The sequence below is a fragment of the Rousettus aegyptiacus genome, unplaced genomic scaffold (assembly GCF_014176215.1).
Source record: "Rousettus aegyptiacus isolate mRouAeg1 unplaced genomic scaffold, mRouAeg1.p scaffold_m13_p_4, whole genome shotgun sequence".
Classification (NCBI taxonomy): Eukaryota; Metazoa; Chordata; class Mammalia; order Chiroptera; family Pteropodidae; genus Rousettus; species Rousettus aegyptiacus.
Genome location: NW_023416307.1, coordinates 1,895,522 through 1,922,087, shown reverse-complemented (window position 1 = coordinate 1,922,087; position 26,566 = coordinate 1,895,522). Strand labels below are relative to the sequence as shown.

General features: G+C 50.7%; 1 pseudogene; it reads right to left on the bottom strand.

Moving 5' to 3' along the window:
- Positions 1-43: 43 nt before the first annotated feature.
- Positions 44-9,301, bottom strand: LOC107498498 (annotated as a pseudogene).
- Between the last annotated feature and the right edge of the window lie 17,265 nt (positions 9,302-26,566).

The window sequence follows — 26,566 nt, the reverse complement described above, 5'->3', positions numbered from 1 at the left end:
GGCTGCGCTCGAACCCGGCTTCTGGGTTATAAAACCAGTGAAGTTAGCACGATCATCTCAGGAGCCCATCGGCCCTGGCAATCGTCTTAAAATTGCTTGCCAGTCGGTTCTTTATTTCGTTGGCCGTTGGCTGGCTTTGAGGCTTTGCCATAGTCAGTGTGTCGGGCACTTCTTTCGGGACGGGCCTTTGGCTAGGTCATGCTTCAACAGTCTTGACGTGATGCCCCTGGCTCCCCCTGGTACAGAGTTGGGGAATATGAATTCAACTCGCCATATACTTTTGTAGGTTTCGTGGTACGTGCCTGCCCCCAAAGGAGGCTTCTCAGCTGAAAATTCGTGGCAAAGAATGCCAAGGCTCCTGAGATCCACCTTCATCACGCATCCAGCCTAAAATCACCTCAGGGACAAGTAGTCCAGGGTGTCATAGAGGGTGGTTTTCCAGGAGGATGGGGGGTGTATGGACCAGCCCAAATCTGCAAACTTCAGCTCTCCTGCTGACCTCAGAAGCAGATTCTGTGGCTTAATGTCTCTACGAATAACTGTCTTAGAATGACTGTAAGACAGGGTCTTCGCCCATTCTGTGATCTAAGTGGCAGTTCTCTGCTCATCAAACCTGGAATTCTCTATAGATAGCTCCAAGAGGTGCATACTCTAGAATTAGGTCATCTCTGGTGGCATCAGGAAATAACCAAACTGTCTGAGAATATTTGGATGCCTTGAGGAGGGACTGTGTTTCTACTTCTCAGCTGATGCTTAAGTCCTGCTTTCTCTCACTGAGATTTAAACAGTACATTCAGAGCCAGAATCAACTTGCTTTGTTTTTCTCTCACTGAATAAATTTTACCAAACTTTCCTTTACCCCACGACGACCAATTTAAAAATCTTCCAAAGCCCACTGCCTTTTTTTTTTAAGTCTTCATTTTTCTGTTTCGATACCAGTTGCTTTTCAGAATTATTTCTAGGAGCTGGTGGCTGGAGCTGCTCCTTCTTTTGGGGATTATTCAGCGGCCTGCAGACAGGACGAGGGACACTGGTGGCCTGCAATCGCTTCTGCTTCAGATTCTGAAACGGTTTATGGCAGAAGACAAGGCTTTTGTGCTTGGGGAGGAACTCACTGGGGAGAATACAAAGGACACAGACCTGCTGAACCCGGATGCTCTTTGCAGATGACGGATGCTGAGGAGGACCTTGCTGAGTCACCGAGACGCGTTTTGAACCACCACCAGGTGGAACTGTCATCTTAACAGGCCCTTTAGACTTCTCCGTGATGCCTATTTACTCCCGCTGCCGACCCAAGGCCGCCAAATCCTCCCGACAGCCGACAATAAGGCATTCCTCAGCCCGAAATACTTTTGCAAGTTGCAAGCCTAGAGTAAATTGTGGCTATTTGAGAAGGGTGGAAATGGATTTTTAAAACGCGGAGAGGCAAATTGTAAGACATTATAGTAAATATTGATGCCAAGCCAAGAATTTAAAATGCTTTCTCTTGTAATGTAGCAGCAGCTCCTTGTTAAAACGGGCATGGTCACAAACCGTCGAAGGGTGCCTTTGAAAAACACTCCCGGTGGCCAGGTACAAAGCAGAGACACTTCTCCTCCTCTTGTAGTGATTACTTAAGTATTTTAGAAATTGATATGCCTCAACAATTCAAAACTATTATTAGAGACAAAATACTTTGGGGTTATGAAAGAGAAACTGGTTCAGAAGATAACTGCAAGGTAAATTGTTAATCCGATTTTGGGAAAGTTGGCAATTTTAGTTGATCCTAAGGGAAGGACAGGGCTGGGAGCTGTCTGCTGGCCATCACTGATCCCCACTGGATACGGCCACGGCATCCACACAGGACTGGAGAGCAACTCATCTCTGAGCCCTGCAAAGTCTTAATCAAAGCATCCCTTTTGCCTTTTGCTTACAACACTACTTTCTGCAGGAGGCCTGGGGCTGGGCTGGGCCCCCATTCTCCAATGCTCTGTTTCCCTGGCTCCCTCCAACCCTCTTCTCCAGGTCCTCAGCCCCCTCTCCCCCTCCCTCCTTAACCTCAAGGCCACCCCCCACCCCCAAATCATGGGGTGGAAGAAACTCCCAGCCCCGCACCTCATCTGTACTTGATCTCCACTTAGACTCCCAGCTCCACTTAAGGGAAATGCTTAAGGCAGTCCCTGGAGCAGAGTAGGTGCTCAGTGGAGAAATGGTGGCTCCCAGGGTAGGAACGATGGTCGGGTTCCATGCAGACGCGCTCCCAGGTCCTGTGACATCCTCGTTTGTGTCTACGGCGCGTAAGGGAGTGACGGCCTCAGCGACCATGGACGAGCCGCACGGCAGTCTAGCTGGTAGGTTATGTCTGCGGCACCTCAGGGGTGGGATGTGGAGCTAAGGCCCCCGGAGCCTTCTGAGGTCTGGGTGGCCAGGGGGTGGGGTGCATCCCGTCTGTCTTCAGGGCGCCTGGGCTTCCAGACCACGGCACTCTTGGCACCGTTTGCCAGGGCAGAGCCGAACGGGTGGGCTGAAAGGACGGACACGCAGCCACTCCATCTGCCATTGTCTCTTCCCGTGCTTTTCTTTCCTTTTCTGTTTGCCTTCCTCCTCAGCCATGTCTCTGATCTTCCTGGAAAAAGGCTGGTCTTTCCCAGACACCTGGCCGGCTGGAACCTGGCGTTCCGCGAGAGCTGGGCGTCGTCTTCGGAGCCTCGGTTCTTCTCAGCTGATTCTGTCTTCCGATGCTGAAGACCCGCTTCTTCCGGATGAAAACGACTTTCAGGGCAGAGGTGGGCGGTGGGGGTGTGCTATGGGGTTGAGTTGTGTTGCCCCAAATTCACATGTTGAAGTCCTGACCTCTAGTGTCTCAGAACGCGGCTGTTTTTGGTTCCCGATCTGATATGACTGGTGTCCTTTCAAAAAGGGGAAATTTGGAGACTGACTTGCAGATGGGGAGAATGCTATGTGAGCACGAAGTCGTCCATCTGCAAGCCGAGGGGCGGGGCCTGGGACGGATCTTTTCCTCCCCGCCATCGGAGGAAACCAGCCCTGCTGGCGCCTCGACTTCAGACCTCTGGCCTCCAAGACCGGGCGACAACACGTTTCTGTTGTTTAAGCCCCTCGGTCTAGGGTGCTTGGTTATGGCAGCCTGAGGACATTAAAATAGGGTGACAGACAGATTCGGAGCCATTTAATAAAAGTATGATGACAAGAAGGAAGGATGTGTATGTGTGTGTGTACATGTGCCTACGCGTGTACATGCACACGCACACCCAGCCGTATAGTCTCATTTTATTTACGTATGAGGAAGGGGGAATCCTTTCCAATAGACGAGGTGCACACCCCTCGGTTGGTATATTTGGACAGGGCTGTGCTGCCAGCCTCTGTCCCCCAGGGACGGTGGCTTCTACAGCAACGTTGTGAGCAGCCGTTTCAGAATTTCACCTTGGGCAGGTGCCCCGAGGACTGAATGGGCTTATTTAGAAACGATTTTGTTACTTTTGGTTTGGAACATCCTGTTGGCCAGACATCACTACGTCTGATGCTTCTGATCTCTCAGGCATAAAACTGCATCTGAGTCTTCAGATCCAGTAACGACTTTGACGGAGAACCTCGCCTGTCACAGGCCAGACACATCCGGCCCGTTCGCTGCGGTTTGTCTCTGGGTGCTGGTTGTGGAACCTGCAGATCTGGTGTGGTTCGGGAGTGTTTGGATCATTTCGCAGCAAACATGTGTCTTTTTGACATTTTTAGTGTGAGTACGGGGAAAAGCATGTGCTTCTTTGCCTTCGTCCCAAATGTCCCATTTATATCCTGATAACGGAAACGGTTTCTCACTTTCGATGTTCTTGTATTACAAATTTCGAACATGATCTCTTTTCTTTGGCCACAGACTTTTCAAATTATTGTCTTGGCATCTCCTTGTTTTAGTCTCTCTCTCTCTCTCTCTCTCTCTCTCTCTTTGTACACACTTTCCTCACTTTCTGGACTTTTCTATTTATTTTTTAAAAAAGATGTTAAAATTCAATGAACCGGCTATAGACTCTTACAAGGAATATTTACCCATCAGGAACAGAAGGTCTGAAAAAGAGAAAATGGTGATTCAGAACTGACACATAATTCTAGATGGAAAGGCATCTAGAGACGATGGAGTTTGCACAGGAAGGCTTCTGAGCTCAGCCTCGAGAAATAATGTTCAGAAGCTGGTGGGAGAGGCGCTCCGTCCAGACGACAGACAGCTCTTGGGCAGAGACCTGTAAGAAGAGGGTCGGGGGACCGAGAGTCGTAGGGCCTTTCCGTGAGGAAGATGTTTTGGTGTCGTAGAAGGAGGAAAGCCAAGAGGCACTCAGTCTGTGATACGCCAAGAGGGTCTTCCTGTTGAAAAGGGCAATAGATAATGTAAAGCAGAGGGGAGGTGAGCGGACCGTCGGAAAAGCTGACTGGCGTTCAGGTGGCAAAAGGCTGCTTCAGCTCCAGGCAGCCCACGTCCCGGAGCCTCTCTCAGATCTCCTGCCAGATGCCCTTGAGGGTTCACAGTCGTGGGAGGGGGACTAGGACCAGGCTCGTGTGAGTTCTCTCTAGGAGAAGGGGAAAATGGAGACTCTCTGTCCTGGTAAACTTCAATTCAGTCTTTGGTAGCTTCTAGTGTGAAACAGATGGGTCCTGAACATTTACAAAAGGAAATAATGAACACTGAGTGCCGGCTGAGGTTCCCGATGAACGAAAACATAACCGATCAGTCTCATTTTTTTCTTGCTTTTTAATTAGGAATGCTTTATGCATGTTTTAATCTCATTGAAATACTTGATGAAGTTTCTCACAGAAATATGCTTCGATAAGGTGGAGAAATGGGGGCACTAGGGGCCAGAGACCAGAGGTGGGATCTTAACTGATCAACAGTTGTCTTCAAATAGAGCTGATTGAGGCCATAGTCCTGAGGTACAGCGCTAAAATCTTGGGCCACGAATCTCTGTCCTGGGATGGATTTTTGTTGTTAATCACGCTGATAAAGACTTAATAGATTTGCTTATGAGAATGCAGGGGCCCAGCAAGCTGCCATTGTGTCTTATAGAAATTTGTGTCCCACGTGAGGCCTTGGCTAATGACTTGCACATGATGAGTCATCAGTTAAGTATTTGCCGAGTGAATCAATGAAGAAACAGAATGCATGTGCATTAAATTTGCAAATCACAAAAAATCAAATGGAAATTCCCATCGGAGAGTTAAGATGAAAACATTTCTCTACCTGCGAGAACTTTTGCCCCAGCTGTGGGGACCTCTTCGAGGGCAGAGGCTCGTGCCAGAAATCGAGGAATAAGAAGGTTCAGACGTTGAGCAGTCTGAGGGAAGCAGGCTGGGGGAATGGGCTTGAGTAGGAGCAGAACTTTTAGCCTTCGTAACTGAAGGTCCTTCGGGGAAAAGGACACTGGACATCTCAGCTTCGACAGCTCAGTCCTAGTTTTTCCCTGTAGTCTCAATGTCTTGCCTCCCTGAGCACTTGTGCTCTAGAGTCAGTTAGTTATTTGCAGGTGGGAAAAGCCAGGGGGTTTTAACTGCTAGAAAGAAGGAAGAGTTCATGTGGTTATGATAATTAAGCTTGAAAGCCGCCCTGTGGGTAAGATGGGGTGAGCCCGTAGGTGTGTACCCAGATGGTCCAAGCAACACCCGTTGGTCACTGTTTAGGAAACAACAGTCGGTTCTGATAATTCCTAGACAGGCGATGCTACAAGTGGAGAGTCATCCTGTACGACCCCTGCTCCTCGTGACCCCACTTCCTGAAATGATGGGGCGACCACATAAAGAAAAGGCAAACGGTCACAGTTTCGGGTCTACGCTCTCCGCTTGGTTTCTGTTTGTCCCGTAAGTGGGATGGTGGAAATGTTAGAAAGTGAAGTTTCAGGACGAAACAGTGGTGAACAGATTAAATGTGAATCGTGTCTGTTTACATCTATTGTGATCATCGATCATCTCAGAATGAAAGAAAACATCCTTCTGTAAGGGGTAATATATATATATATATAAATTTCTGAGGATATTGTCAATAATTACCTTAAAGTAGAAACATAATATAGACAGATCACCAGCACTTTATCTCACAATATGAAATGTATTAGGATTATCCTCAGTTGAGAAGGGTACTTAATGTAGAAACAAAATCTTTCTCAAAACTAATCCATTGGTAGAGTCGACATCAGTTTTTTGCATGAACATGAATATCCTTCTTCTCAATCTGAAAAGTATATAATCACTAAGACATAGCAACAAATTACGTCCATAAAATTAATCTAGGAAGATTCAATTTCTCTTTTAGTTTGTTAGGTTTTTCGTTTATTCTGGGTTTGATAAACAAAAGAGCTCTCATGATAGTTTTGACTTAATTAAAACCTGGAGAACAACAAACAAACTCAATCATTTTTGTTTTATCTCCTTTCAGAAGGTGAAAGAGCCAATACTGATGTTTATCTGTGAATGGTGGCTGTGTAGGAAACCGAAAAGATGTTTTAGGTGTCAAAGACATCTTAACAGTTTCATGATTCTAAATTTGGGGACTGAATTTGGGAAAACAATATTAAAATGCCTTCTCAGAAAAGACTGGCCACAGAACAAAAGATAGTTACCTTGGCATCCTCGTTAGTAAGAGTGAAAACACAGCATTGAAAATGAACACGATGGAAGCTAAGATCATGATAATTAAGAATATTCATCCTTATTGAGGAAGCATCCATATTGCTTCATCTAAAATGACCTAAGACGACCACTTCAGGAGCTGGCCAATACGGCCCGAGCTTTTCTCTACCAGGTTACATCTAGGAACTCTGGACAAAACACGAGCTGCAATTACCTGATGCCTCTGAAAACTGAAAATAGCGGGCAGATTTAGGAAAGGGGTCAAAGTGTAAAGCAGTGACCCCCTAGGGGGTGTTTTAATTTTTTTTTTCCTTTCATCTGTTTATGTTTTGGTTTTGACCTGTAGGTCTTCTTAGTTGGGGCGCTACACAGTGAGTTCAGGCAGCAGATATTTGAAGAGCAGCCCTGTTTTTCTTAACGTCTAGTGCTGCGCCTGGCGCCCGGCGACTTCCTGTGGACTGCTGCTGAGCCAGGAAGAAAATGCGGGTTGCGGCGACCACTCTGGGTTTCACGGTTTTTATTCGCAATGCACGGTTGGTCTGGGGGGATGGCTGGCCGAGATGGCAAAGCCGGGAGGAATTTGTCGTTGGGATTTTAACACTCCGTCTGGATTCAGTGCGGGCGCTAAGGGTGGTCGCAGAGGATGCCAAATAAATTAAACATGAGCTCTCTCAAGGCCGGTCAAGTGACAAGGCTACGACAAAGATGGCGCCGTGCCCGCTCATTCTGCAGACCCCGATGGGAAGAACCGGGCTTGCCAGTGATCGAATGGCAACTCCTGTTACCCACGGGAACGTCCACTAACTTCGGAACAGCTATTATTATCATCACCAAAAGTATAGATGCAGTGAAATTACAGTGCTCCATGTAGAGACTGGAAAACCTAGGCGTTAAACAAACCGTTTCGTTATGCTGCGAAATAAGATTAACGATGTGTCTTTTTAAGGATCCCTTTTCTAAGATTAAAGCCTTCGGTGTGGAAAATGCCTGTGACCGTCCCTATTTGGAGCCCCGGGTGACTCACTTTCACCTCTCTGAACCAGACAGAAGCCAATGTGCACGGCGAAGTTCTACCTTCCCTTTATTTAAATAAACAAAACTATTTATTCAGTTTCCCTCGTTTTCTAAATTTATTAACTTCATTCCAGTGGTTCGATTCATTCCGGGATTTTAGTCGCTAATGGCATGACCCTGCACGTCCTCACACGAGCGAGTTCTTTTATGGTTGAAATAATTCTATCCGTAGGAATACATAAAAACGTCCTGTTTATAGTTCTGTGGATGAAACTTAGCTAACGAAAGGGATCCTGATGTGTTTGTAGGCGGCTCCCAATAAGGACGCACTGTCGAAATCTTACTTGTACGATGTGGCTGCTTTTCGCAGATAAAAACCAATCATTCGTGGGCTCGAATAATTTCCAAAAGTCCTTTCATTGTGACCAGGGCTTGATGGAAGCGGCAGAATGGGCAACCCCGCCGCCGTCCCCCCCAAAATGGGCTGATGCAAGAGGTAGAATGAGCAACCCCGCCGCCGTCCCCCCCAAAACGGGCCGACACAAGAGTCAAAAAGGTGAAGTGAGACCCGAGTTTCGTTGTCCCTCCCAGGCCCGCCGCTGGCACCGTCTTCCCGGTCTGTGTTCCCAGCACTGTGGCCGAGGCCGCTGTCCTTGGTAGCGGCGGCCACGGCCTGGGCCTCCCACTGAAACACACCCGTCTTGTGTCCCGGCACGTGGCCTCCTGTGCTACCCCTTCTGCAAATGATGCTCTTCCAGGGTGTAGCCCGGATGACTGACAGCTGGCCGTGCCCGGCGATGCCAAGGGGCGCCTCCTCTTCCTCCTCCCTTCTCGCTCCGCGGGACGCAGAGGGTGGGCTTCTCGGGGGTCGCGGCAAGGCCGGCGGTGACTTCCTCAGTGTGCGCTCATGCACTATTCATCGCTTACATGCCGACGCTATGTGGGGCTCGGGGAAATGAAAAACAAATGACGGGAGGTCTCTGTCCCCAGCCGAAGGGACAGACATGCGAGCCAACAGCAGCCCCGGAGGCGCCAGGTGGCGGGGGCCGCCGCAGGGGCGGAGACGAACGGGGCGGGCGAACGACGTCGCTAACTCCGAGCCGGGAGAGAAGGTGGCATTCGACGTGGGTTTCGAGGGATGGATAAGAGTTTCCTGACGATCAGCAGTGGCAGGGCATCAGCATGGCTGGCGAGGGGGTGTGCGCAGTGCCAGGCTGGTGTCGGGGCCAAACTCTGAATGGTCCCCCTGGGCACACAGGGCCAGGCGCGACCGCGGCGTTCCAGCCGGGGCCCGATTGGACCGGGTCGGATTCTTCTAGCGGTGGCGCTTCAGGAGCCGGCCAGTCTTGGATGCTTGAGAAGTGCCAGCCAGAGCCGGCGAGGCCTGGACAGGGCCTAAGACACGGGCGCAGGGTGAGGGAGGGACAGGAGGGACAGGAGGGACAGGAGGGCTTCCGCCCTGGGTGTCGGGCTGAACGGCAGGTCCAGACAGGTGATGCATGGGCTCCGCTGGCTGGTGGGGAAGCCCGCGGGGCGGGGACGAGGGCGGCCCCGCCCTTCTCGGATGGGGGGACCTGTCTTCCTTCTCTGCGTCTCACCGCGTGCCCGCCCGCCTCACAGTCTCGTCAGCCGAGGCGAACAGACGGGGGAACTTCACAGAGCGGCAGAGCTGTCGGCCCAGCATGTCGGGGCTCCTGGAGGTGGAGCCCCCGGAGGGGAGGGGACGACGGGGCCGGGAGACGGGAGACGGCCTGTCTGCATTTTAGTGTGCGGGGCGGGAATCAGGGCTGTGTTGGCGCTTTCATGCCTGAGCCTTCCGTAAACGGAAGTTGGCAAAATGTTTAGGGCTTGGGTCTCATCCAGATGAGATTTGGAACTTCCTGCTTCCCCACTTGCTTCTTGGCCAGGGCCTGTGGGAGCTCTGTCCTCGCTTGGCTGCACGGGGCCTGGGGGAAGGCAGGGCAGAATGTTCCGGAAAGCCATGTCTCCCGGTTCTAGGGAGGGGGATCCTTCCAGAATGGCATTCCGTAAACCCTTTACTTAAAACGTTCTGATTTGTTTCCAGACATAGCAGTTATTTTGGGCCCTGTGGACTTTGGGGGCAGCGTGGTCTGGCTCTGCAAATATCAAAAGCTCAAGTTCACCTCTCGAAGTGCCTCGGCGAGCTTCCTCCCATCTGTGTCCATGAACCTAAGTGTTATGTTGTCGCATGGGTGTTAGACGATGCCAGAAATAACAGATCCGTGACGTCATTATTTATTCCCCTTCGATCCATTTTGCTTTAGAGCGCTGTGATCCAAAGTGGGGCTCTTGGAACAGTACTCCTGAGCGCTCTTTGAAAAACGGGTGGCATTACTAGATAAGGTTAGAAGAGGCTGCAATTCTAACGTGCCCCTTAAGCCTTCACTATTCACAGTCAAGGCTCTGAGAAGTCCCGCACCGAAACTGCACAGCAAGGCACAACACAACGGCTGGAGATTAACGGCGCTGTCCTCTATATTTGAGAGTTGCTGAGGGACTAGATCCTCGACGACGTTCTCATCACAAGGAAAAAGTCGTAGCTCCGTGAAGGTAATGGATATGAACTAAACTTACTGTGGTAAACATTTCGCAGTATATACATGTATCTAATCGTTATGCTGTGCGCCTTAAGCTTATACAATGTTATACGACAATTATAGCTCAGTAAAACTAGAAAAAACTGTGCAGAGAGGGTCTCCCAATGTTGTTCGTACATGAGACCCTGGACTCTTGTGTTTTGCTTTTTAAACACATTTTTAACATCGAGGGGCAAACTTTTGTGAATGCTCCTCTAGCACACACAAACCATGAGAACCTTTAAAAGCCATGTTCTAGAGCAGGGGTCCCCAACCCCCCAGGGGTGGCCTGGTACCGGTCTGTGGCCTGTTGGGAACCGGGCCGCACTGCAGGAGGAGAGCGAAGCGTCCTCTGTATCTGCAGCTGCTCCCCAGCGCCAGCATCTCCGCCTCAGCTCCACCTCGGATCATCGGGTGTTAGATTCTCACAGGAGCACCGGTCCCTGGTGCCACAAAGGTTGGGGACCGTTGCTCTAGAGTCCACAAAAGAGGGAGAAAAGCGAAGGACCCCGGGCAGGGGGTGCAGGGCTGTTCCGGGACCTCTAGGGAGCATCTCGCCCTTTTTTCCTGTTTGTCTTCCTTTTCCCTTTTTACTTCGTCCCTAATTAATTTTTCTTAGTGTTCTCCACCCTATTGCTGGATATTTTGCCTCAGAAGAAAGTAGGGTAATTGGATCTGACTCTCTTTTTTGAAGGTAGCTCATCCGGCTTCCAGCCCAGGGCTAATTACGACTTTGCGGGTTTCCTCCTTTGAAACCAATCTGCGCTAACTTTTGCCGGTTCCCTGCTCGCTTCGGGCTAAAGCGAGAAGCACCCTCAGCTTTCCTCCATTTTAGGGTTCAGATTGATAACAGTTGTGAGAAAAAGCTGTGGGAGGAATCGGGTGGGCTCGCAAAGTAACAGACATACATTGTAATGTGAGGTTATTTATAGTTGGCAAGAAATTGCTCTACGGTGGCCCATTCTCTTACCTCTCTGTGGCTTAGTATTGTCATCCGCAAAATGGGGACGTGATAGCCCCGACCTCACACAACTGGAGTGAGAAATAAACGAGCTCGGGCTTATAAGAACACTTAGAATGACCGGCATGGAGTTTTAATAACAATAATGATTTTCCTCCTAAAAAAGATACTCAGGTGAGTTTTCCTAAACTGACTACGATCGATTCGCTCTCCCGGGCTTTGTTCGGGAAAACCACTGATGGAAAATTCTGGAACAGAGCGCCTGCGCAGCACAGCGTCACCTGCTTCTTCACCCGGCGCTGCCGGCGCGGTGCGGCCGTGTGTTGCGGATCTGCAGGCACTTCGACGAGCACACGAAGGACCCCGGAGCAGCAGGGCTTGGGGCGTAGCCAGGGCGGGGTGCGGGTCAAAGCCTGGCTCCTGCTTTTCGGCACCCCGCTTCCTCGAGATGTCCTCCTGGGCCATCTGCCTTCGGAGCTGGGGCTCACTATGTGCCAGGCAGAGTTCAAAGCACCCTTCCTGCCATCTCCATGGTGGACGAGGGACAATGAGGTGACAAGAAGCCACAAACAAGGCTTTGGTAAGTGGCTTTGGAGCCCAGGCCACCCGGCACCACTAAGCTCAGTTTCATCTGGGAGATGATAATACCTCCTGCGCGTGCCGCCCGGCGGGGTCATCGGAAGCCTGCGTGAGACGGCTCATCTAAACGTGCTCTGGACGCCGCGGCCAGCGGCGGAAAGGGGCCCTCTGAACCTCCCCGTAGCTTGCGGTTTCGGCGGGACTCCGCTTCACAGAAAGGACGTGACAAGGGGCACACACCCCGCTGCGTAATAGTTCATTTCCTTCCGATTCTCGCCTTCCCATCCTCAGTCTGAAGAAGCGGCGGCCGCCTCGGCACGGTCCTAGGGCCATAACACCGTGCCTCTGGGGCAACGGGGTCGAGTCTCCTCACCCCAGATCAATGTATGAAGCCAACGTCCCAGAATTTATACACTCGGAATGAATGTCCTCTCTGCAAATGGCCCTGGGAGTTCCCTCCGGGACCTGTTGGCAGAGCTCAGGGCACGTAAACATCTCCTCGGTCGTAGAAAATTCTGAGTGTGAAGTTCATTTTCAACACCTTGAAAAAATCATTCATGACCCGGGAGCGAGCCTCCCTGCTGAGAGCGATGCCCATGGAGAGAGTGGGATTCCGGACGGGGCTGTGAATGCTTCTGAAGCATGAAGTCAGGGCAGGGCCCCCGAATCCGACAGTGAAACATGGAATTACAGAAAAAAAAAAAAGACCTAGCTTTGTTAAGTGTTACAGAAAAGAAAGCAGAGGTCACCACCGGTTGCACTCTCTTAACCGTAACCCTGGGGACAGTCGTCACAGCGTCCCCTGTAGCTGAGGAAGCTGAGGGTGGTGCAGCCGGTTTACAGCACGGCTGGAGGCTGCAGGGTCAGGCTGTGGGGACCACAGCTGGGCCTCGCAGCGTCCGCCCCGGGTTGGGGGGCGAGGAGCCAGCCTCTCCGCGGGGTGAGGGGCAGCGGTGGCGGCAGCCCAGGTGGGGCGGAGTGTTTGCCATGCCCCGCCAGGGCCCAGGACTGTGTCACATGCCGGCTGGGACACCACGTTCTCCGTTCTCCTCAGCGGCCCATCCCTCTGGTGCCACGCCCGGCCGGGGCCCAGGACTGTGTCACACGCCGGCTGGGACACCGCGTTCTCCGTTCTCCGCAGCGGCCCATCCCTCCGAGTGCAGCATCCGGGCGGGCTGGGCTCCCGGGCGCTCACCTCACTGCAAACAGCTGTGCTTCACGTTCAGGAAACTGCCCTGGGCCTGAAAACCGTCCCGCACGCCAGTCGCCAGTCGTGATTACTGCGGCGGCTTCCCCGGGAGCACCGCCTGCAGGCCGCAGAGAACCGCGGATCGGGTCTCCGAACTTGCACGCGGGTCTCGGGGACTGTCCCTGCCCGGGACCCCGAGTCTACCCAGGTTGTTTCATCAGAGGGGCAGGACTCCCCGCTGGTCCGGCTGTGAGCTCTGTGGGAACCAAGAGAAGCGTGCACCCACCCCTGCCCCTACTGCCTTGCGATAGCCAGCCTGGGTAAGAAGGGGAGTCTTTCCCTGCCCCCCATGACTCCCTGAGAACCCACCCAATGGCATAAAGCAGCCCCCCCGCTTTCTCCATCCCCTCCAGCCACCGAGACATCATTTCATCACTTATTTATTGGCGAAACATCGTTGAGCAGTCGTATCTGAGAGGGAATCTGGGTGAAGCCAGGGAGAGTCCCATAAATACCTGAAAGAGGAACATTCCAGAAGAAAGGAAGAGGAGGAGCACAGATTCTGGAATGAGAAGGACCTTGGCCCCTTTAACACACATGAGAAGGCCATTGTGACAGGAAGTGGACTTTGGCCCCATTACGTATTATAACTTTCCAGTTCGAGACGCCCCTTCCATGGGGCCATCACTGAAAAACACGTTCTGTAGCTATTTGTGGGGTGCTGGGTCCCACTCCTTCCTGTTAGACTAGAGGTTCTCAATTGGGGGCAATTTTGCTGCTCTCAGGACATGTGGCAATGTCTGGAGACAATGCTGTGTGCTTGTGCGTGCGTGCGTGTGCGTGCGTGTGTGTGTGTGTGTGTGTGGTGTGCTCCTGGCAACCGGCGGGCAGAGGCCATGGATCCTGCTAAATCCTACAACACACAGGACAATCCTCAAAACAAAGGACTGTCTGACGCCAGATGTCAGTCGTGCTGAGACTGGGAGGCTGTTTGGGGTCTTAGCACCCTGGGGAGCCTGGATGTGTTGATTGGCAGTCACCAGGCCCATGCTCTGGAGGGGGTGGGGACATGTGGTGTGTCTATACCCACAGCGAGCCCCAGGCCACCGACTCGGCTCCTCTCGAGGCTGGCATCAGAGCTTCGGACAGAGGTCGGGTTCAGGAGTTGCGTCTGATTTATGTGACATGTGTCCGGGGCTACGGGACTTGTGTACACTGGACTATCTGGTCTACCCTGCTCTACTGGCCTAAGGCATGGCAGGCACACCCTGGCTCAGGGCCTCCCCTCTGCCCGAAAGGCTCTCTCCCCACCTTCCCGTGGCCTCGTCACCATCCCGGGCTCTGCTGGGACCTCCGCTCCGTGCAAAGGCCCTGCTGGGGCACTGGCTCTCCACCTCTCGGTTCTGCGCCCCTTTGGGCGCCTTTCTCTCGGTCCAACACCTTCTTTGCTCCCTTCACCTGCCCTGGGTCACGGCCCCTTGGGATGCCCGACAGTCCAGCGAGCCATCTGAGCTGAGGTGCCGTGGCTGCGGTCTGACATGCGGAGGCGCTGGGGGAGGGGGGGTTGGACGGAGGGCTTTCCCTGCTTCACCCTCTGAGCTGGTGCCAGCCCCATGGAAGGGCGGTGGAGCCGCTACCTGCCTGGCTGTGCTGGCCAGCGGTGCCCAGTCCTGAGCCAGGCCGGCTTGGTTACCCCAGGAGTCACGCTGCCCAAGAGCAGGAGGCCCAGGGGCGGGAGGGGGGGGCCATCCAGGCTGCTCTGCCACTATGCGGGCACTCCTCAGCCTCTGGAGGGCAGGGGGGCGGGGCCTCCCTCCAGCTCCACAGCTTGTCCTGCTCCTCCTGGAGGACCCTTGTTTTCTCTGCAACTCTCAACCGCATCTGCATCTTCTACGCTTTGGCGGTCTATCTCACTAAATATTTGGGGGTCTTCTTCATCCTACCCCCACATTAGCTCACAAGGTCTGTGCCTGCTAACCGCAGGGAGATGAGGCCTGACATTGTTCTGAAGCTACTGAACATACGGGATAAGGAAAAGGGGTCTTGTTCACTTGGCCGGGGTAGGGCCTGAGCACGGGGATTTTCAAAAAATTCCAGGCGATTTTCCTCTTCAGCCAGGGCTGACTCCCACGGAATTAGATGATGGATGATATGTTTCCAACTCTTCGAGAATTCATGTGTATATTTTTGTGCATAGATATATGTATATTTTTCCTGCCAGAGGAAGCTGGGGTCCCCTCGCAGCATCTCATCTATCGCAGTACTCATCCCCCTAACTGCTCTGTGCCTCAGTTTCCTCGTCCTGAAATAGGAATAGTACCTGCTTCATTCCTTCACTCTAGGAGTCAACGGCCCCAAGGACTCCTCGTCCCTAACCTGGCCTTGATTCGTGGCTCACAACCGAACCGTTCGCTATGAAAAAGCATCTTATTATCTCTTTTCTGAAAGGGGGGAGAGTGTTCTTTCCGGAGGCGTCTCGGGTTTGGGGAGCACAGGTATGCGCTGCCTTCTTGTACAGAGAGTGTTTTCAAAGTTAACTCTGGGGCGGTCCCCTGGGAGGGTAGGTGGTAAGAGCAGAGAATCGGCGTCAGGGGATCTGAGCAAATTCCACCACCGCGAGCGTCTGGCGCTCAGGGAAGGATGCTCTGCCCCTCGGGGCCACGGAGGCGGCACATTGCAGACGGTTCCTGCCGCCTCCCACGGCGCGGGGTGCTGCTACTTCCCTGAGCCCCGCTCGGGGCGCCCCCGGCCCAGCCGCAGCGCCCCGCGGCGGCCCGCCGCCCCTCCCCCCGCCCGCGCGCCGCCGGCCTCCGCGCGGATCAGATTTCCTGTGCGCATCGCCGCGCCGCGCCGGGCCAAGAGCTGCGCGCAGGGGACCGCGGCGCCCCGCGGGACCCCGCTCCTCCGAGGACCGGCCCCGGCGCGCTCCGGCGCTGCAGCCCGCGGACCGGCGAAGGAGTGCGGGGCGCACGGTGAGGGCCCGGGGGTGCGGGCGCTGGGGCACGGGGGCCCAAGGGTTGCGAGCTCACGGGGACGCGGCCGGCGCGGGGGTTGCGGGTAGGGGATCGGAGGGCGCGGGGCAGGAGGGGCGCAGGGTGCGCGGGGACACGTGGGGGGTATGGCACAGGGGCGGGGCGACGGGGGCGGGAGAGCGCAGGTCGGAGGTGGCGCGAGGGGAGGGGGACGCCGGGAGGCCTCCGGGCTGGAGGGGCGCAGGGCGCGCGGCGACCCCGAGTGGGGCGGGGGCACGCAGGTCGGGGGTGGCGGGGAGAGGCGGGACGTCTCCGGGCTGGAGGGGCGCAGGGCGCGCGGCGACCCCGAGTGGGGCGGGGGCACGCAGGTCGGGGGCTCGGGTCTGGGGGAGGCGGGGCGCCGGGGGCGGGGGCCGGGCCGCGCCGGCTGCGCTCCACAGCCCTGAGCGCTGCAGCAGGCCACGCACTGCGGGCTTGTCCTATTTTTTTTTTTTTAATATCTTTTACTAATAGCAGAAAAATAAATAAATAAAAGGGTACAGACCAGGTTTCATCGAGCTCGGTGTGTGCGCTTATGTTCTTCATTTACCGTTTATTTACTTGTTCTTTTCGGGCGGGGGCGGCGTCCCGGCAAAGGTGAATTGCACAGCGCGGTGTCATCGGCGTGTCCCCGGGTCCTCGGAGCCTCTCCCTGCCCTCCCCACCCTCGGCGCCTGGCAACGCGGCTTTTCCACTTAGTGTCTGTGAGTTCGACTTTTTTTTTTTTTTTTTTTTGGTTCCACCTCCGAGTGATTCCAGGAACGCTCGTCTTCGGAAGCGTGGCTCCTTTCACTCAGCGCCGTGCCCTCTGGGTTCTTCCGCGTTGTCCTGGGCACGGCCTCTTTTTCAGGGTTGCGTAATATTCCATTCTGTACGTGCAGCGCGGTGTCCTGATCTGTCCGTCCGGGCACAGACGCTGAGGTCGTCTCAGTACCGTGGCTGCCGGCGACGCGGAGTGCAGAAAGCTCCTGGCGCGGCGGTGCGGTGTCCTTTGAGTTAGACACCCGCAGTGGATTGCAGGGTCCTGCGCTAGCTCTGTTTTAATATTCCTGTTCATTGTGGCGTCACCGTTACCCCCCGCCAGCACGGCGCAGGCGTCCCTTCTCCTCACATCCGCGCCAGCAGTTTATCTTGTCTTTTTAATCGTAGCCTGGCGGGGGACAGGTGGTATCCCATTGTAGTGCTGATTCGCGGTCCCCTGGTGACTAGTGATGTGGAGCATCTTTTCGTGTACCCATTGGCCATCGGCACCCTGCAGGCTGGGAAAAGGTTTTCTATTGCTGGAAGCTGTAAAAACGTCTCTTCGAGTACTTCCCCCGTTTTAATTGGATTTTTCGTGTGTGCGTTTTTGCCGTTGATAACCACATGTTCATGTATGAAGTGTTATCCCTGCTCATACCACACGCGGTAGAAGTTGCGTTGCCCTGTGGGCACAGTGCAAACGTAAGATTTGGGAAGAAACATCTCACAGTTGAAATGAGTAATACAATCTGAAAAATGCCAGCTCCTCGGCACTCTGCATACAGACGCCTGAAGCGCCGGGGGGTTGTGACGGGCTGACCCGCCATGGGCCAAAATGACATCTTTTCGCTCAGCAGTGTCAGTAGGGCTTTGACTTTGGGGGGGGGCCAAGAGGAGAGTCTCTGTAGGTCATTCCTGAATGCGGCGAGGGGCCTTAAGATTTTGTAATCAACATTTTTGGCAATACCTGTGACAGTATGTGCTAGTGTGTGTGTGTGTGAATATGTGTGGTAAATATTGCATCTAACTTTTTCTTAAAATTCTGTGTCTGTTTCACTTTGTTTAGGTTTCTGTCTTGCTGGGGATAAATACAGCTTCCGGCAATAGAAAACCCTTTCCCAGCCTGCAGGGAGCAGATGTTGCGAAGCTATTTTTCGTTCTTTCTTTACGTTAGCATGACGAACTTTAAAAAGCCACCTTTTGTAAATATTAACATAGCCTCCCATCGCTGTGTCCCCGTCTTTTACTGTTCCTGCCCTCGCTTCATGAGACAGGGGAGTGGAATTTAATGAAGATAGAGATCTGGGCAAGTGTCATATTCCAGGGAGTGCTGGGGGTAGGGAGTGGCCGCTGTATGCAGTGCTCCACAGGAAGTTCCTAGAGTCACACTGGTGGGTAAATGCATGTCGATTCTGCCCGTCCTTACCAGTACCATCACCAGTAATATTTCAGTGAAGTTATAGAGTCGTGTATATGCCTGTCTTTCATGGCGTTTCTTCTTAAACGGGTACATGTAATATGCAAATTGTTTCAGAGAGCACTTGATACGGCCCTTTGAGTGAAATAAGTGAGACAGAGAAAGACAACTAGCGTATGATTATAAGTGATTATCTGTGCAATCTAAGAAGACGAAAGCGAATTCATAGATACAGAGAATACATTGGTGGTCGCCAGAGGTGGGGGGGGGTCAGTGAGTGGACGACATGAATGAAGGTGGTCAAAAGGTACAAACTGCCAGTTATAAATAAGTACGGGGGATGTAATGCGCAGAACGATGAAATTATCTATCGATCAGTCAATATCATCTATCAGTCAATCATCTATCTATCGATCATCTCTGTTTCTCTCTAATCTTCCTTTTAAGGAATGACTGCATATCTTTTAAGACCTGTTTTCTATTTCCGTTCATTTTTCCCTTCTCAAGTCAGCTCATCTTATATAGTTCCTTTGCTTAGTGAGTTAAAAAAGAATTAAACTCTGATATGTGCAGAGAGGATTTCAGCGTGAGGTCCACAGACATTCGGCTCCTGGAAGTGCGACTCGGAGTATAAAGATACTTCACTAAGCTGTCACCTCAACAAATTGACAGTGTTATCTTTGCGAAGGTTTTTCCAGACACGGACGCCCTTTCTTTCGTGGGGTTTCTGAGTAGGCACTTTGCATAAACAAGGACCGCCATCAAGGTATGATTTTGCGAGATTCTACATCCCTGGCCAAGCTTCCTCTCGTGTGTGGCAGCTTCATCCTTTTATCAGCGGACGCTCGTGCAGCCCTCCTTCCTCAGTCCTGCTCTGCCTGCTGCAGGCTCAGAGGCCAGTTCAGACGGATCCTGGAAGGGGTTCAGGGGCTCCATGCTTCCCTTAGGGCACTGGCCTTGGGCTCCGGGCCAGGAACTGGTGTTCCAGGATGCTTGTCCATTTGACTGGACTTCTGATCAAATTTCTGCTTGGTTTCCTGCCAGGCCTAGGTCCTGGTCCTGCATTCTGCCTCCAGTGGCTGTGAAATGCTGCTTGGTTCTTGTGAGCCTCTCTTCCCAGCTGCCCAGGATGCTGACTAGATGAAACTGACACACCTTGAACTACTTCGTCCCTGTCCCACTGGATATAACTGTCAATAGGTAGGAGCTCACAGCCTTATTTCTGTACCCCCCACCCTAATTGATGCCCCTGGGTGACCCTAGACTTGTAACCTCCTATTACCCTTGGCCTGCCTCTGCTGCCCCCAGGAAAGCTCCCCGAATGGCCGAGAGCTCCTCCCAGCCCTCATAATTCCAGAGCCTTCTCTTTTGCCCTTGGTCTGAGGACGGGGTTCCTTCCATCTTTGTAGCTGGCCTCTGCGGAGTTCTAAAAAAATTAAGTTTATCAAGGTGACATTGGTTACTAACATAAATTCCAGGTGTACAATATTATAATGTGATATCTGTATACTCTACTGCATGCTCACCGCCAGAAGTCTAATTTCCATCTGTTACCATAAATCTCTCCCAACCCTGCTTCCTCTCTGGTGACTGCTAGTCTGTTGTCTGTATCTCTGAATTTGTTTTCATTTTGTTAGTTCATTTGTTACTTTTTTGTTTTATATTCCACATGAGTGAAATCATATGGGTTTTGTCCTTTTCCATCTGATTTATTTCACTTAGCACAATATACTCAAGGTCCATTGTGTTGTAACGAATGGCAATGTTTCATCTTTTTTTGTGGCCGAGTAATATTCCGTTGTATATATGTACCACATCTTCCTTCTCCATTCATCTGTCGATGGATGCTTGGATTGTTTCCTTGTCTTGACTGTCGTAAGTGATGCTGCAACATTTTGACAAGACTTTTCTTTACTTGCAAAGGAAGTGAGGGTTACTGAGCCTGGTCTGAGGAGGACAAGGTGGAGGGTGGCTCAAATGATTGATTGATATCTGTCAGTCATCTAAGGACAACTAACATGGCCTTCAGCTGAAAACCAGAACTAGGAGGTTTGAAAATCAGATAATGAGACTCATTTGAAAAACAAATCTACGAGAAATTTTCTATTTGAACATTTTTCCATAATAGTAGAAGAACAAGAACTAGAGGATCGTTTGGGACCAAGTTGGGTAAATAGAGTAACTTATTCTCCATTCACTCATTCAACAAATATTTGCGTAGAGATAAGAATTTGGGCTTAGAAGCCAGGAGCCTGGGGTCACAGCCCAGCTCCGGCAGCTGACTGTTGTGCTACCTTGGGCAAATTACTTACTTTCTCTATTTCTCAGTTCTCTCAGTCAAAATTAAAGATAATAATGGTCCTCATTTCAGAGGGGTGGTTGTGAGGATCGAATGATTCCCTGTTAATAAAGCTTTAGGAAAAACCGGTATATCATAACGCTAAGTAAGTTGCAGCTATTATTATTATTTGTTATGTGCCAAGCATCTTACCGTGCTGAATAAAATGACTTTGGATCAAAAGTGAGGTATAAAAATAAGTTAAAAAAAAAAAAGCCAACTAGTTATCTTTTACTGAATTAAAAAAAATCCTGATTGTAGAAGTAATTGGCAAAATATAAAATGTTGAAACTATTTTGAGCAAGAGCAGAATTGCTGGAATAAAGTAATGTCAGGGACGCGGGGTTTGCCGTCTAAATGTTGGTCCCCCACCCCTTTTATCGAACCCCCGACTCTCTATAAGTATCCGCGGCCATCCCGGGTGTCACTGTTTACGTTTCCGGCTCTGTCTCCTCCGTTTCTTCGGTGTTTATTCGTTTCGTGGAGGCGGCTCGGCTGTCACAGTGCGTCCTGAACCCGGCGGGTTAATGTCGTTCTTTAACGCCCTTTTGCCCGGTCGTCTCACGTTTCCTCGTGGCCCTGATTTCGTGTTCTTACTTTCTCGCAGCAGCGAGTTATTTATTGCAACAACGATTTTTTTTTCTTTTTTTTTGGTAACGATATTGTGGTCGGTGTTCTTAAAGCCGAAAGTGCGTAGCAGTCCGGAGACAGCTTTCACGTTGGGAAGAAGTACGAACCCTTGCGGCTTTTAACGGAACGTGCAAAGCGACCTCGAGGCTGGAAACGGTCCATCTGCGGGTCGGCGGGACCTCGGCGACAGCCGCCGGTCCACCCGAGGGAGCACGCTCGCTTCCGGGCCGGCCTCGCCGTTCTCCTTTCTCACATCTCCTCCCCCTTCCTTTCTGTCCTAGTTGTGCGTGTCCGCCGTGCTGTTTCTCTTCACGTCGAGTCTATCGAGCAAGGGCCGGTTCCGCCGTACGTACCTCCCGACAGAATCGGGGCGTACGGTCCTCGATTGCTTTTCTTTTTCTGTGAAATGTTCTTTGATTTCGTCTCAGACCTTCAGTTCGTGGACTGGAAGTCCTGCTTCGTCTGCTCTTCTGGGGCCCGAGGGTGTGAAAGGGGGAGGTGGGGCTGGGGTTGTGGATGCTTATGATTGGCAGAGTCAGTTCGTGTCCATTTTTCCTGTGATTGTGTTAAAAGTTGCGTTCAGGGGTACACTTAGGTTTCAGGGTGCCTCCAAATCCAGGATGTGGCTTGGAGACATCACATTTCTTTCTTTCTTTTCTTTTTTTTTCAAATTATAAAATCTTTCCAACTTCGTAACCTCTCAGAAGAGTTAGAGGATCACAGACATAGCGTCTGTGTCCAGAGCCCACCTCTGTCGAGCTCCGGCGTTTCTCCGTACCCGCTTCCATTTTGAAACGATGCTCAGGCGTCGTCGGGGGAAGCCTCTCCACGCCCGGCCCAGTCTCCCGCCCCGTTTTTCTCCCGCGCTCACTATCCTGAACTGTGACCTTCCCCACGCGTGATTTTCCGTCGCCGCTGCACGTGTGCGTATCCGGATTCCGCGTGGAACCGTCGAACACTTCCAGGCTTTCGGAAGGGGTTTCATAGTGTCCTGCCACACCGCAGCTCTTCTCGTCCGTTGTGTTATCTTGGGAATTTAGCTACGTGGAGACGCTCGGCTCCGGCTCACTCATCGTCATCGCCACACGCGATTATGCTGTCCGACGGCGTTACAGTCGATTCGCTCTTTCGTTGGTGGGTGTTTAGACCGCTTTCACTTTTCGTAGGAAATGCTGTAATGAACATTCTTGTACATGTTTCCTTTTGCACACTGGTGTGAGTTTCCTTTAGGGCGTGTGTTGAGAAAAGAATAACCGGGTGAGAGGGCATGCGGGTCTCCATCTCTCCCGGACGGGGAAGGATGCTTTCCCGCGGAACGACGCTGTCGCGCTGAGTGCCGCCGCTGCCTCTGTAACCGTTTTCGGTGTCTGTTTCTCCACATCACCGCCAACACTTAGCATTACTGGGCTCTACGGTTTCTGTGAATGTGATCGGCGTGAAATAGTATCTCACTGTTTTAACATGCGTTCCCCTGATTCTCGTAAAACATCTTTCCCTAGGTATGTGCAGATATTAATAATAGTGAAAGACATATCTGTAATGGTAAGTGTATGATCATTCTTCTGCGAATGGCCCGTTTATATCTTTTGCTCATGTTTCATTTGGGGATATCTTTTTTTTGTTGTTGATTTACAGAAGTTCATTTAGAAAGTCTAGCTCCTTCATTTCAGTAATGCACATTGCAAATATTTACTTGCATTTTTACATTTTGTTGACCATTTTCTTTTCATTTTTAATTTGGCCAAATTTACCAAGTTCTCGTTTATTGTTTGTGGTTTTCTCTGTCTTACGTGATTCCCCCCCCCCCCCACTTTAAGGTTTTAAAGATAGTCTCATGGATTTTCTTCTAAAAGCCTTCAAGTTTTTGCTTTTTACATTTAGGTTTTTAACCCTCCTTGGATTTACTTTTCGTATGTTATGAGGTGGTGATTCCAATTTAATTTTTCCACATGGATAGCCAGTAGCGTCAGACCATTAATTCAGTCGTTGATCCTTTTCCTGGTGACATTTAATGCCATTTCTAGCATGTATGTGTGGATCTATTCCTGGACCGTGTATTCAATAATTTTATCGATTGTCTTGGTGTGCCCAGGCTGCCATAACAAGGTACCACAGATGGGGTGACTTAAACAATAGAAATTCGCTTTTTCACAGTTCTGGAGGGCGATAGTGAGAGGTCGGGGTGTCGGCATGGCTGGGCTCTGTTGAGAACTCCCCTCCTGGGGCAGCCTTCTGCCTGCGTCCTCACACGGCAGAGAAGGAGAGTGTGAGGGCGCTCATTCTTCTTCTTTTCCTAAGGCCATCAATCCCATGGAGTTGGGGCCCCGCCCTTTGACCTATTTAGCCTTAATTACCTCTTAAGAGCCCTGTCTCCCGATACAGTCACGTTGGACTTAGAGCTTTTTCTTTTTTCTTTTTTTTGGCGGGGGTGGGGGAGGGCACAATTTAGTCCATAATTTTGGTCTTTTTGTCTATATCTCACAAATACCTCGTCGACCTAATTAGTATGGTCGCATAATAAGCCACGATACATCGCGTGAGTTTTCCCGCCTTGTTTTTGTTTGTGATGTCTTTAGCTATTTCTGGTCTTTTGTTCTACATATGCATTTTAGATTCATTTGTCAAGCTTAAATCAAGAATTTTTGAGTCCGGTCCTGAGATCGCTGTTTTGTTTTGTCTTGGTTTTGTTTCTGCCCACATACCACAGCCCTTTAATTCTTCTGTCCATATAATGTGTCTGGCTCTGGTAAGGGTAAGTTTCCCTACCTTGTTCTTCTCCCCATCATTTTAGCCATGGGGAGCAATGGCGTCATATTTATGACACTGCCTCTTTCTATCAATGAATGTGGTATGTCTGTGCATAGTTCATGTCTCTACTAAGAAGTCTTTTAGTGAGGCTAATGGGTGGTAAATTTTTTTTTTTTTTTTTACCATTCGTGTGTTTGAAATGCCTTAATTATGGCTTTACTTTTGCATGTTCGTTTAGCTGGGTGTGATATTCTAGATTGGCGGTTATTCCCCTCCATCATTTTGAAGCTAACACTCCATTGTCTTCCGACGTACTATCAGTCACGAGAAGTTTCTGTCAGCCTAATCATCAGTCTTTTGTGGATAATTTGCTTTTCTCTCTGATAAGTTTTTGAGAATTTCTCCTGATCCTTGATGCCCTACAAGTGCAAGTGTTGAGCTGTGGATTTAGCTTTACTTACGGTGCAGTTTTGGTTTGAGGACTTATATCTTCAATTCTGGGAAATTCCCAGTTGCTATGTTTTTCTCCTATTTCTATTCTGCTGTTCCATCTATTTTTTTTCTTTGGGGACTCTTGTACGTTTAGGATGACCCTCGGAACCTATCTGCTACACCTCCTTGTCTTTCTGATAAGTCCTGGTTGTTTTGGAGATGGTCGTCTCTGGGGGGAGAGAGTGATTCTCTTCAGTCAGCCTTCCTCCTCTCTGCGAGGTGTAGGGAAACACGCCTGAGAGTAAGCTCACTGTCCTCTAGAGTGGCGGTCCCCAACCTTTCTGGCACCAGGGACTGGTGCTCCCATGAGAATCTAATGCCTGAGGATCTGAGGTGGAGCTGAGGTGGTGATGTCAGTGCTGGGGAGCGGCTGCAGATACAGATGAAGCTATGCTCGCCCGCCTGCTGTGTCGCCTAGTTCTTCTTAGGCCACGGACTGGTACTGTTCCGTGGCCCGGGGGTTGGGGAGCCCTTCCCTAGAGCATTATTCCCCTCAGGTTTTCTACTTACTACTTCTGTTCACGTTTCCCAAGCTTGGAAAGGAAGACAAGACTTACGAATTCCTGTCCCTCACCTTTTCCCTGCTTTCACCTCCCTCGTTAAAGGTATGTGTAAACTTCTGGTGTTTTTAGTGTTCTCCCTTAGCCACCACTTTCAAGGAGTCTGTCAAGAGTTGTGTCCTATAGGCCTAACGCCAAAAACAAGAACGAGCCCAAATAAACAACCTAACGCTTCATCTTAAAAAACTAGAAAAGGAAGAACAAATGAAGCCTAAAGTTAGCAGAAGGAAAGAAATAATCCAAATTAGAGCAGTTCTTTTTGAAAGGTTAATAAAATTGACAAACCCCTGGCTAGACTCACTAAAGAAAAAAGAAAGGACACAAATAAACAAAATCAGGGATGAAAGAGGGGAAATTATGACAGTCACTGCAGAAATACAAAGGATCATACAAGAATACTATGAAAAAGTATATAACACCAAATTTAATAACCTAGAAAAAAATGGACCTGTACTTAGAAAAATACAACCTTCCTAGACTGAGTCAAGAAGAACTGGAAAATCTAAATAGACCAATCAGCAGTATGGAAATTGAAACACATCATCAAAAACCTGCCAAAAAGTAAAAGTCCAGGACCAGATGGCTTCACCAGTGAATTCTACCAAACATCCAAAGACGGTTTAATACCTGTTCTCCTCAAACTTTTCCAAAAAATCAGAGAAGAGGCATTATTTCCCAACTCATTTTATGAGGCCAAGATCACCCCCGTTACCAAAACCTGGTAAAGATAACACCAAAAAGTTTCCGAAAATTTCTGCAGTAAAGAAGCCTGTTTAATTTTGCTTAACCCAGTGACTCCCCACCACACAGTCCGCCCCTCGCTCCCCTGCCCCACCCCCCAGACACGCACAGGTCCTCTCGATGTCCGGTGGGGCAGTTTTGGAAACTGACCTCCATTGACGGGGGGGGGGGGGGAGGGGACTCCACGTTCCCCTTAGCTTTGAGCTTAGCTTCTTGTCAGCCTCTTCCCTCTCTCCATCCTAGTTCTCCATCAGTCATCCCTAGTTTGATTTCTTTCTTTCTTTCTTTCTTTCTTTCTTTCTTTCTTCTTTCTTTCTTGCTTTCTTCTTTCTTCTTTCTTTCTTTCCTTCCTTCCTTTCCTTCCTTCCTTCCTTCCTTCCCTTCCTTCCTTCCTTCCTTCCTTCCTTCCTTCCTTCTCTTCTTTCTTTCTTTCCTTTCTTTCTTTCTTTCTTTCTTTCTTTCTTTCTTTTTTTTTTTGTTAATCGTTTTATCGGAATGTAATATCAATATCATAAATTTTACCCGTCATGCTTATAATTCGGTGAACCCCAATTTCTTTTCGATTATCGCGGTGAAACATACGTGAGTTAAGTCGACCGTTTCAGCCGCGATTCCGTGACACTTGGCGCCGGCACGATGTCGTTAGCCTTTTCATCGGCCCCCCGTTGTCAGGCGCTTCTCCGCACGCACCCCCAGCCCCCCGACGCCCGCTCTTCTGCCTCCATCTCTGTGGACTCGACCGCAGAGACAGAATCCCGGAGGTGGAGTCGCACAGTGTGAGTGCCTCTGTGGCCGGCGTGGCTCGCGGAGCATGATGTCTTCACGGTGCGCCCCTGTTGCAACGTGTGTCGGGATTTCCTTCCTTTTTAAGCCTCAATGATACTCCATTGCACGTATGCACCACATTTTCTAATCCATTTATCTATCAGTGGACACTCGGGTTGC